This window comes from Aptenodytes forsteri, unplaced genomic scaffold (genome assembly GCF_000699145.1).
Source record: "Aptenodytes forsteri isolate BGI_AS27 unplaced genomic scaffold, ASM69914v1 Scaffold45, whole genome shotgun sequence".
Lineage (NCBI taxonomy): Eukaryota > Metazoa > Chordata > Aves > Sphenisciformes > Spheniscidae > Aptenodytes > Aptenodytes forsteri.
Window position 1 is genome coordinate 572,142 of NW_008794458.1, and position 13,088 is coordinate 585,229.

The following is a 13,088-nucleotide window of genomic DNA, read 5'->3' on the forward strand; positions in this document are numbered from 1 at the left end:
AAATTTAGACACATTTAGGACAGATAAATTCCTTAGCCACCAAATAAAAATGTACTGTCCATGTCCAACTCTAAAAGATAACTGTAATACCGTGCTTTATATAACACTATCCTGCAAACAAAAAGTTGGCCCTTTGTGTTTTCTTGTCTTCTACTTTGTGTGCAATCTCCCTGCTACCACAAAAATATTCCAGCTGAGGGAGCACAGCTTGAAGAGCTAAGTGATACAAAGGATGAAAACTGCACCATTCAAAACTCTTTTTAACACAGAAGTCTGTATCTGATCTGGAAGTCTCTTATCTCCTCACTCCTGACTCGACATTTGATGTGAAGTCCTGGACTCATGGCTCCACTGCTCTTCCTCATCATTACCTTAGCATCATCTCTCTTTACTCTTCGATGATTATTTTACATCTTTATCTCTGCTGCCTTTCATTTCTGTCCACAGTGAGTTTAGTTCTGTTCCCTTCTCTCCTTCAAATTCATTGAAAATGCTGAAATCTTATCAATCAGCTCACTGACCTTGTGTTACCTTTGCATCCACCTGGCTCTTTCCCATCTATCACTTCAGAGCCATCTTAACCTTACCTTGCTGATAAACAGCAAAATGAAAACATGTGATTGCAGCATATTTTAATTACCTTTAATTTATGCAATACAACAAAAGCTATCAAGATGTATTGGGGTGGACTGGAGTACGGGCTTATTAGGGATACTGGATTTGTATTTTAATGTCTGTGCATCAGTGTTGTCTGGCCCACCTACCTCTGGGTTGTCATGCCTGCTCCTGCTATAGCCATACCTCAATGTGCTGCAAAGAGAAACTCATCTCCACCCCTTTTCTTCTCCCAGTGATACCTGCAACATTGTCAAATCAAGTTTTTTTCAAGCGCTTCTATGTTTCCTCCTACGCTGTGTTTGTATTACTACGTCCCTCCACACAACATAAATCACTGTCCTAGCCTCCTTCACCTGCCTATTAAAACACATTTGAGCTGCATAGCCTGGCAAACACCTGCTAGTGGTGTGGTAGAGCTGTCATCAGCAAGGTAAGAACATCAGTTACCAGGAGAAGCAGGAGTTGCTGCTTCCCTCCATTTTCTTTCCCAGGAAAAGGAGTCATGCTGATCTGCAATCTCCCAACAAAGTCATTATAGGAAAAAAGGGAAGCTGCCATCCCCTTCAAGCAACAAACCGTAACTGGGAGAGACAACCTAAGCACCCCATGATAAAAAACTGAAGGAACAAGACTGCTCAGATTTCATTACCAAAGTAACAGGCCTGATTAACACCGTGCAGCAGCATTGCATCTTTTCATTCTCAGATAAGGGAAGACTGAAGTGCAATCCTTCTTTATCCCAGGGAGCAGGATGCCACAACTGTGAGTACCGATTCTTTTCAGGGCTCTGGAAGGGCTTAACAGAGGCTTGCATAAATGTAGGCAGGCAGGGACTTACTAGGCCTATAGGGGCAGTCTTGTGCTGCCATGTGCAGTGGACAGCTCTGCAATACCTAGTTACTTAGACCTTTTAAGTTTGCCATTCTTCAGTCTGTCCTCCTCAGCTCCAGCGAGAGACATAGTAAATGCACTCAACTATTTCTAAAATGGTGGCTTCATTGGAAAGTGATTACTTGGCATTTAATTTAGTTGGATGTGAAAGGCATCCATGGCACTTGCTGCAGCTATTAAAAAAAAAAAAAAAAAAATTGGGGGTTTTTGCACAGATCCTAGATACATGTATCTGGTTAAATGAATCATTCAGCTGCATCAACTGCATCAGTAAATGAAGACACATTCCACCTGAGGTTTTGCTAATAAAACTGCAGGACCTGATTTATGCTCTGTTCACATCATCCCTCTAGAACCTGTTTTTTTCTGAGTTCAGTGAAAATTTTAATTAGGAAAAATCAGTTTGTTGAAAGTGAATGGCTTTCACCGTCTTTAGTGAAGCACAGAATACAATTTACACTGGGAAAGGAGAGCTTTATTCCTCATTTCTTACTTAGTGCTCAAGGAGTTTTCAACATCAGTGAAAATATAGGTGAGCTGCTCTTTCCCTTTGTTTGACAAATCAATGATTCAAAGCAAACTTAATGCTCTATACTTAACTGACCCATGTAAGTTAGAAAAGGAAGTAAAACAATGAAAGACAACACAAGAAATCTAAAGTAAGCATATTTTCCCAATGATCAATGCAGCAATAATATTTTTAACAGTTACAAGACTAACAGCTGAACACTTGATTACTATACAAACCCAATCCTAACCCCCATTTTTGTAACAAATTTCATGTTATAAAATGGAGTTCAGCTGAGGAATACAAATGATTTTACATTTGTATACCAGCTTAAAATTATAAATCTAACATTTAAAAATCTGTAACAAGGAGCTGATATCCTTTATTTTGGGACAGACATTTTAAATACAACTGATTTTGCTGGCCAGAAAGAATTACTGTCTTCTCTTTTTCAGAGCCAAGTCCCTGCATTTTGATTTTTTTTTTTTTTTGACAAATGGAAGAAATTTTTAATTCCTTTCCAACTTTTTCACTCCCACATTCTACTGACTGTTTTGGTGTAGAAAACACCCGTGGAGTGGTTTTTGTCTGATATTCTGAGCATATGTGGCACCTCTACAGTACATTATAGCTTTGCCTGCAGGAGGAATTTCTTCAACTGTTATCTAAGTTGCATAGCAAAGATCAAGGCCCAGAGACTTGTGCTGTCATTTGAGAGTAACTTTAGTTACATAAAGGATCTTGTTAACTTTTAGTGTGTTGGTGGAAAGTTTACACTAATCTAGGCAAATATTGAGTGTTAGTTAGCTAATAATAACTTAAATCTTAAATTATTAGAAATAATATGAACATGGCATCTCCATTTGTTAATATTTTTAAAATCACATTGGTGATTGAAAAAGAGAGTGATATTAACATGGAAAACTTTCAGTTCATAGCTAAAGGGAGCAAAGATAATGTGACATTATTATTATGTAAGCTAGGGTTTTCAGGTCTGTGATTCTTCTTAAATTCAGCTAGAATTCTTAGTTTTACTACTCCTCTCCCTTTTGTAATGTAAACTTTGTACTCTGTATATGTTCATTGGATGAACACCTCTTTTGCAATTCAGTAGCTTATCTTGGTGGGGACTGAAAAGGAAAAAATATTTGCTGTGATAATGTATAATATACAGCTTTTTTAAAAAAGGCTATCAGATGCCATTAGAGTTTAGCTGAATCACTTAATGTGCTGCTGGAAAATGTTTACATTCAATTAGATTCAAGATGCATAAAAATAAAAATAGGAAAGTGGTCTGGAAGCTCTGCATGATTTTAGTTCTCTAAGATTTTATTATTCAACTGGCTTTCATCAAAAGACAGAAATCTCAACAGGCATAAACTTTTATGGAAATCTCAACAGGGACATAAACTTTATATAGCATGAAGTTTTAAACACACATCTGTTTGGAGTATATGGAGAAAAGAAAGGGAACATTTAGGAACTTTTTTAATGGTTTGAGAAAATGAGTGGTTCTTCTATCTCAGAATTACTCCAACAGATTTTGCACAAGCTCCTTTCTGTAGCATCTGCGCATCATGATGAACATCTAAATAATCTAAATAAACATGATAAACATCTAAATAGGAGGTATAAAATGCAATCTTTAAGAAGCAACAGAAGTAGATCAAGGTAGTGAATGTGTTTAGAAGTATGGTGTGCGATTTTGAACCTAGTAAATACTGCCCTGAAATACTGCAAAACTTAACATCTCCCTTTGGTTTCCTTTCAATAAGGCATATGGTTTCAAGCTGCTACGTACCAAGGGGGTAATATCCAATGAAGTCACTAGGAAACTTCTTTTCTTACTGAGGCTCTTGTCTAGTTCCTGAACCATGATCTTGTCATCCAGTCTGTGAGGGTGGGCTCACCACCTTCTGTTGCTGATGACAATAAATGGGCTGATTATTTAGAGACGATGCTCTTCGTGACAGACCTGTTATTTTTGTTAGCACTGCAAATCCCATCTCCAGCTATGATGGTAATAACAGAAGTTAATGGGTGATGGAGAACTTGGTCTAGTTAAGCTTTAACTATATATCATCTGTATCTGTCTCTGTATTTTAGCAGTTGAAGTAGAAATAACACGGTAGTTAGTTTAATTTAAAATACATTCTATCACTCTGGATTTTCTTTAGCATTCTTGAGACATGTTCATTGATAAACACCTATCTGAAGTATTTCTTGTTGAACACCATGGCTCAAATGACATTTAGCTTGAGTATGAAGCTCTGAAGATCTAAATTTTTGTATCCCCCCCTGACATTTATTAACACTTTAAAGCTCTCCAAGCCTCTCAGGAACTGTTATCCAGTTTGGAGCTGACTTTTGTCAGTAATGAGTACCAGATGGGTCAGAAGAAAGAAGAAAATCTTTGCATCTGAAGATTGCTAACATATTTTCTCAATGTGAAGAACAACCTGAATACTATAGCCACATGGATCCTTCTGCTATTAGGGGAGAAAAAAACCTAAAGTTCCAACTAGCTAGGTTTTTGTCATAGTTGTATTTTCACCATGTGAAAACAGTCCTTTTTATCCTCAAAGTACATACAAGAGAAAGTGGAAAACAAAGGAGGCTGCTAAGAAAAAAAACATCCAAAACCCCAAGAGTGGTAAGTAAATAAATCATTGTACACTTGTGCATAAAATTAATGTACAGCATACCATGGAGTGGAACCATTTCTGTTCCTTTTGGACAATTTGCAAATCCTCTAATGAGTTTATGGGGTTTGTTTTTAGACATGGATCAGGCATTGTCTGCTAACATTTTAGTTATGTTTGCTTCATCTAGTTCTAAGAATTAGGAACTCTCTACATTCCTAAATACTTTTGAAAGCTGTTAGCCAGACAGTTCCAACACCTTCCTCTGCTCTATATATTTTATAGATCACTTAGAAACAGGACCTATGCTATGGAACTCCTGTTGAGCCTAGCAAAACATTGCAGAACTATGGCATCTAGCCAGTACTGTAATCATAGTGCATTGTTTGAAGGGGAAAAATGCAATGATGTAATATAAGGTCACATTTGAGGACCCGATCCACAGAACCCTGGAAAAGGACCTTTTAGTGAAAAGGCAGTGCAGAGTTATTTCTGAGGAGCTTGAATTTGTCCATTTTCGTATGCCGATGTCTAAAATGATAACAAGCATTGTGAAGGAGAAGGGGAGAACAAAAGCATAATCCAGATTTTTTTCTTTCATGATAGTAATAATGCTTATCTCTACATCTAGTGCTTGAGTGATGTATTGTTTGGGGAGAATTCTGTGTTGATACAGGCTTTCGATCATAACATGTAATGCTGATGCTTATGCAAGCCTCCCCCAAGCTTGTTATTGAAGTTTCATAAAACTCATAAATCCAATAAACATGATATGAGAATATTACAGCATTTTGCCTTTGCTGTTTTCAACAGGAAATACATTCTAGATTAAAAATTTGCAGGAAGCTCAAGTCTGAAGAAAAATCATGCATCCCTCTCCTCCCCGCAGTCATGCATATAGTGGAGTTTAACACAGACTAATTTGTAAAAATGTGGTGCATATGCTGACATATGCAATCGATTTTCTAATATGGCATGCTTTCCATCACTTAATGTGCATATCTCCCAGGTACGTGGATACTCCATTATGAACACAAGAGCTTATATGTCCCCAGACAGCAATAAGCAGTCATCAGATTGCTGAAAACTGCAAATGTGCCCAAGGTAATGCTGCAAGTATTGGGACTGATATTGCACAAAGAAGTTGGACAGAGAAATACAAAGGAAGGCTTTCATCCATTTCCAGAACACCTCATGGTTGGCATTACAAAATGTATTTCAATTGCTGTGATGATGAACATAAATTAAAAAGATCTATCAATTCTCTTTCTGAAGATGCTGGTAGTGTTTTATTCTGGGGGGAAAAAAAAAAGATCTAGCTGAAATGTCATGATACTTAGAAAATATCTGTTCTACCATATCATGACTAAAGAAACTCCACACTTACTTTATTTGTGTTTTGGTATTGGTTTTTATGTCTTTCAATCACTCTTAATGAATGTTAAAAGCTGTTAGTCAAAGGTACATAATGTCTCAAAGCAGAATCTTGCTTCAAGAAGATCTTGGATGGGTTGGACCCTTACTGGGATAAATACAGCAGGACCCAAAGGGAACGATGGGTACTCGGCATTTCCCCAAGCCTGTGCCACTGCAGGGAGAGTAGGGAAGGAGACAGCCTTGTCTGAAAAACTTCTAGAAGTTTGTTGGACTCCTTAACCCTATTGTACATCAGAAACCAAAGCACTGTAAATAAAGTCCCTCTTCTGTAAAAGTACTTCTTTTGCTGCCATCAAAAAGAATATGAGAGGTAGATTCAAGCTGACTGACATTCTTCTAATTTATTACTAGGTGATTGTTCATCCGTATTAGTTTTCATGAAATAGAATGGGTCTCTCCTTCTGAAGCTGATCTAGGAAGTTTCAAGCTTAGTCTCCCACATGAAAGTAACCAGCCTCTAACTGCTGGGCCAAGGAGTTGGACTCTTCCTCACTTCTCTCCCTTCACTTTCCCTCTTGTTCTAATGGTTATCTTTAACCAGAAAAGGAATTGCTCTCACAAGAGTAATTTAACAGAAAACTATGCAAGAACAGCTAGCGTGTTACATTTGCAGGCAATTAGTTTTAGAATAATTCATTATTTCCATTAAGTTACTTGAATTCACAGCTTTAGGTAACACTATCTGAAACCTTCCAGTTGAAGAGAGGCTCTGATATTGTATCTGTCTTTCTATGTTTCAGTTCTGCTATCCCAGTAGAATTTGGAAGCTCCTGCTTCTGAGTGCTGGAAGAAAATCCCTACAGAAGAGGGGCTGCTCCTCAACATATGCCTTAGATAGCTGAGTCTCCCTTCCTCCCAGCTCGGTCACTCTCACAGATGACCAAGGTCAAAGAGGTGGCAGCAACCAGTAACAGCTGGAGGAATAAGACCCTGAGGTTGTGTCATTGGCAAAGGGAAATGGAGGTCTTTTCCTGGTCTGTTATTACTGCTCTTTCACCAGTAACAACCGACAAGTCATCTTGCATCCAGTAAAAGGCAGTGAAGGTTTCCTTGGGCAGCTCCTCCTTATGTGAACTTATAGCAAGTACTGACTGGCAGAGAGGACTGTAAGCACAAGTGGATGTGCCTTTTTCCGTCAACTAATTCTGCATATTTTTTTTTCAGAGAAAGGTTCAGTATTTATTGTGTTTAAATACAGCTACCTCATCAGCAAGGTGTTTAGACACCTCAGGTTTTAGTGCAGGATGGGTTTAAGACACCTCAGTAGGGCAGTCAGTTTCTGTCGGAAAGCTCAGTGTCCAGCATTGTTATTTCAATGAATTCATAGTCAAAGTTACTTTCCTCATGAGTATTCATCCAGGTCAAAACAAACTCAATTACCTGCCTCTGTGACAGATTTCATTAAATCTTTCTTATTTCTTTCTGCTAGAATGGGAAGATGAAGGGAAGAATGCAACATATTTTATCTGAAGTCAGTTCCTAATTCAATTAGAGCTTCATCTTGGCCCCATTGAACTCACCGGGCTTTTTGCCACTGACTTTAATAAGGTTAGAATCAGGCTTATAACACTCAGTTTCTTATTTCTTCCAGATAACCAATTAAAATATTAAATATCTCAGGGTGAATGCTTCTTTCTCATCTACCTGTCCCTTGATATTGTGTAATTGCTTTTTCTTCTGTCCTTCATTAAGTTTTAATTAAGAGTTCCTTTGTGTGTAGGTAAAGGGGGGCTGTTGTATTTTAAAACTTTTCAGGATATGCTTCAGTTTTGATGGTTTCTAAAGAGAGAAAAAATATGAACATGATTTTTTTCTAGCGGAGGCCTAACCTACCAAATGTGCTTGCCTGAGGATGAATTGGGAAATGAGATGGCAAATAAGGGATATGAGAGCAAGCATGCACTCTCTCTCCTCTTTTAATTAAAAAAAAAGAATACATTTGATTAATAAGAATCCTGATTCTCATCAAGGTTCTCCAAAGAAAATAAACCTCCTTTCTATTTCACAGAATGTCCGTTGTGAAAACAAGATTAATATTACTGATAGTTGGTTTCATTTCTGAAGCCTCATTACATTCTTATCCATTCATTCTTCTTTTTAAACCTGTCAGATCAGTGCTTATTATTTCACATCAGTGACAACTAAAAGTAATGCCTTTTGATCCAATTCGTAGCATTGGTTGCTATGACTGTCAATACAGGTGAAAAGAATATGATACCAGGGACTACAGATTCAGATAAGAGCGTGAAGGAAGAGATGTCGGCAAAGCAATGCCTCTAAAAACATACTTGAATGCTGGTAGGTTCTTCCATGAAGAAGGAAGATATTTACTTGAGTGGTGGGGAGAAGAAGGGAAAGAGAAAGGGAATGATTTGGCTTGATTTTCATTCAGAACTGTTCTACTGACCGTGTACTTGTTGGGTTGCAGTGTATGTACCAGTAGTACTGCCTGGCTAATACTTGAACGAATGTATTTTGCCCTCCTTTCAGGTACATATTTGAAAATAATAACTTTGGTCTAAGCGAAGATTTTGCACTACAGTTACTAACTTAGGCCTTACGTCCAGGGCCAAAAAGATATTAGTTATCTCTCTTCTGTGCAGGTTCACACAGCATATTGGTATAATCAAGATGATAGTTGAAGAACTTTGTAGGGCATCTGAAATTAATGAAAAATTAAATTTTTGCTTGGATTTAATATCTGTAGAGGGATAACTAAAGGAGAAAATAAAATCCCATCCAATCTACTGACTTGCCAAGTCAGTAAGAAGTTATTTCCAATGGTGTGCAATGTAATTAAGTCTCCTATCTTTATTCTAAAACCTTAAATTACACAGTCTAGGGTGTTAGATACATGATAGTGATTCCCACACCTTGTAAGAATTAAACTGTTGGTTGCTTACAAGGTTTTCTAATGACAAAACCGTCTTGTGAATTTATTGTGGCCTTGTTTATTGATTTATCTAGGTCTCTAGGGAACATTACAGACTGATCTGAAATTTCTGTCTCAGATGTATATTGCAAGACAGAACTGCTGAAAACAACCTATTTAATATACAAATACCTTTGCCTAATTGTTGACTTTAAAACTAGCTTGAACAATGTATTACATGTCATCATGGCATTAACTTTTCCCTCTGATGAGGGTGTTTGGGCATCGTCCTGCACACTTTAAGTTCCTTGCTGCAGATGTAGTAAGGGCAAGAAAGAATTTTTATCATTACAGCATTGTGCTGTGAAATCCTCTCCAGCAAAGCATTTTATCTTGACTAATAATTTTTCCTTCAGTCTGAAAATCAATGGGGAACATTTTCTATACACTGTATATCCTGGACAACTTCCAGGGTTTGAATTTTGGCCAGTGTCACTGTGAGACTCTAGGGGCAGGAATTTAGCGTTTGTTTAGTTAAATGAAATGGGAGCATAGATCAAGATGTATTTTTAATCCAATGACCCAGGATAATTCTAATAGCCAAACTATATATGCTTCGAGCAAGCAGTTGCTAAACCTCGCTTAAAGAGCTTTGATGTCTATTGATCTTGCTGATTATAACCATAACTTTCATCTGGAAAGTGATAAATGGAGATCCTTGGATAAATTGAAAACCACATCAAAGCAAATTAATGCCTTCTATTTAAACAAATAGATGTGAAACTTTATTTTGTCTATATTGGCTTCAGCAACAGCATACAAACTGCATGAATTTTCTTCTTTTTTCACCTGATCCAGGTGTTGGGAGGCTTTCATTTTCTCCATCAAGTTTAAGAGACTACAGTTTGAACGAAACAGTACTGATCAGATATCAATTTAAACAAGAATGAAGGGATGGAAAAAGATATTGAGTCAAACTGAAAACAGGCCTTGTACTTCATTTGTTCAACAGGCTTGCGATTGGGTTAGCTTTTGTGTTACTAAATACTAGATTCTAAGCTGAAGTAGTGTATCTGGCCAGAACTTGTTAGACTAAGAAGAAAAAGAAATAAAGGTCACAGACATTTATCTCAAATCAGGTGTTCCTTGATGTCACTCATGGCTATGTGAGTTTTAGATGTGATTAAAGTTATGCTGTAGAGCAAGGCAGACTTTCTTTTGTCAGAAACTGGTAAGATCTGTAAAATGACGTAAGTTTATTTTACAGCAAAATAATCATGTGATTATTTTTCTTTAATTCAACAAGGAAAGAAAGGGATCCAAAACACACCATTTTATTATAATATTCAGGTGTTTTGGAGAGAAATACATGAGTCTGAGGTGATTCATACCATGGATCCAAACCTGAGGTTTTTCTGTATTTTGGGAGAGTCCTTGGATGAGCAAGTTGTACTTATGCATATGCAAAATAAATCTATTCCTCTGGAAAACTGGCATATTTTGATGTAGAGATTTAAGATCTGCTTCCTTTATCTCTAAAATTAATTAGTATAAATGTTTTTTAGTTGCTTAAAGCTAAATCTGAGCGGTCAAACAGTATTGCAGAAATGGCTCTGGTAAAATATCTGAGGTAAAAGTGAAGGCAAAACCAGTTCTTCTTCAGCTCAAAACTTAGCTTAAATTGGTCTATTTCAATGGCTTAGTGGGAGGATGGTGACGCGTCTGCAAGCATTTATACATCAGTGAATGTGCTGATCTGTTCATAGTAAATCCTATTGAAATTATGGTAAACGTACATTGATTTTTTTTTTTTAAGCACTAGAATATAACTTTAGAAAGACCTTTATTATAAATGACATGGAAGCCTGGATGATATTTTATAGTGGAACAATTAGTAATCTATTACGAAAAGAAAATGCTTCAACTTTTGAACCATTCTTGTCAGTATGAATAACCAAGGTAAAATAATAAGTACTGCTAATGGCAATTTAATGAAATGTGAGCAATGGGTAATGCTAGAAATCTTTTGGAATGGCTGATCTGTCCAGTGGTTTATCAGAAATACAAATTTTAAACAGTAAAAGCACAAGCTATGATTTTTATTTTATATAAAACTTATCATAATACAGATATATTTTTATATCTGATTTAATAACACTATAGTAATGCTATCTATTTACTGTTTGTCAAAGTTTGTACTAATATAACGTTCACAATTCACATCTGCAAGTTCCAAGAATTTAAGGGTATTACTATTTGTAATAATATCTTTCTGCCATTTTTCATTATTTATGAACTGATTGTGCTTTGTTGTGCAAACTGAGAAAACACTTTGAGAAACATTGTACCTCACCTTGTCTGTCTGTTATAAAAATACAACCAAACCAAAACCATATATAGTTAACAGTGCTAGAATCTTTTAATTTGTCTTGTGTAGCCAGACTCTACGCTGATCTCTCCAGAAGCAGCAACATACATCTGTTTATTGATCAAATCAGAACCTACACCGTGTTTCTGAAGTGTGCACTGAACAACATATATTTCTTTGGTTTCACTTGTTCTTACTGTTTTCTCATGAGGATGCCTAAGAATTTTGACTGAACTGGTGGGACTGAATATAACTAGGAACTGAAAATGCCCCCAGTTAAGGTTTTCTTGTCACTGAAAAAGACCTCGCCTTCACCTTCAAATTCCAGTGGACGGCAATCTAAAGTGAAATTGTTCAGCTGAAATTGCTGGGACCCTAGGTACTCCAGGCTACTGGAAAGACATCTTATTATTAATCCTGCATTAATGAAGAGATTGGACTTAGGGCATGATCCAGAGCCCATTGTAGTCAACGGGAGTCTTTTTCCATTGACTTCAGTGGGGTTTGGATCAGGCCTTTACTTCCTAAAGTGAATAGACTCCCAGAGAAAGTCTGCTATAAGCAAGTGGCATCCTTTCCTGAGATCTTGGAAGATGCTGAAGACAATAGTATACCCATACTTCGCTCACGAGTATGGTTATATGTGTGGCTCACTGCTTATGGGGACCACCCAGTGTATCTTAAAAATAAAGAAAACCTTAAAGTCTAAGCATTGCTGGTCACATTCAGAATACTTGATCTAGAAAGTAGGGATTTATGTTCTTATAATAAATTGGTAAATTATGAGAAACAATGCAGATAAATTTCTGAGTGTTTCTTAGTTCCCAAGGGAAAGGGGAGAATTTAAGTTTAAAACTCCCAGAACTCTTGTATGTGAATCCTTAACATTCAGAAATAAAAAGCAATGCTATCACTAGAGACTTCACTTTCTGTCATGATGACTGTAATGAAAACTGATAGTACCAACATAAAATCATCCATTTTTCTATGAGGAGTGACCATTTTCAAAATTTCTATTTCTATAAAAGGGATCTAAATATGCTACAAAATTGAAGCAAATGAAAGGATTTCTTTAAAAAGAACAAATAGTAGGGGGTTACAAAGTTCCTGGGGTTTTTTGGTTGTTGTTTTTGCTGAATAAGTTTAAAGAATTTTCCTAAATTGAAGAGCAAGTAGAAAAAAATTTAAATCCTCCCCTACCTCTTGAACCTATGTACTTTCTAAGGAAAGAGTTCTGTTTCAAATCATGTAAATGAAATCCAGAATGCCTGAGAGCACAGACTGAGCAATGGCTTCAAGGCTTTTGGCTTCATAGTCTTGATTAGTTACGTGATGTCTGACTTAGACATCTGCAGGACTGTCTCTATGTCTGAACTAGTTGGTCAAGATTTCCTCTACAGATAGCACTTTTGTAGCAGAAATCTTACCATGCTCATGCAGTTGTTTAAAGTCAATCTGATGAACTATGCCCCAAAACTACCTCTATCTCTCCACTGATTATGAAAGGAATAAATATGACAACTCAGAAATACATGTATACATTTGAGCACATGATTTGTTTCTACATCCCTCCTCAGTTGATACAAACTGAGAACCTTAAAACCTTATGATCAGGACTGTCGTGGTTTAACCTCAGCCGGCAACTGAACACCATACAGCCGCTTGCTCACTCCCCCCCGCAATGGGATGGGGGAGAGAATCGGAAGAGTAAAAGTAAGAAAACTTGTGGGTTGAGAGAAGAACAGTTTAATA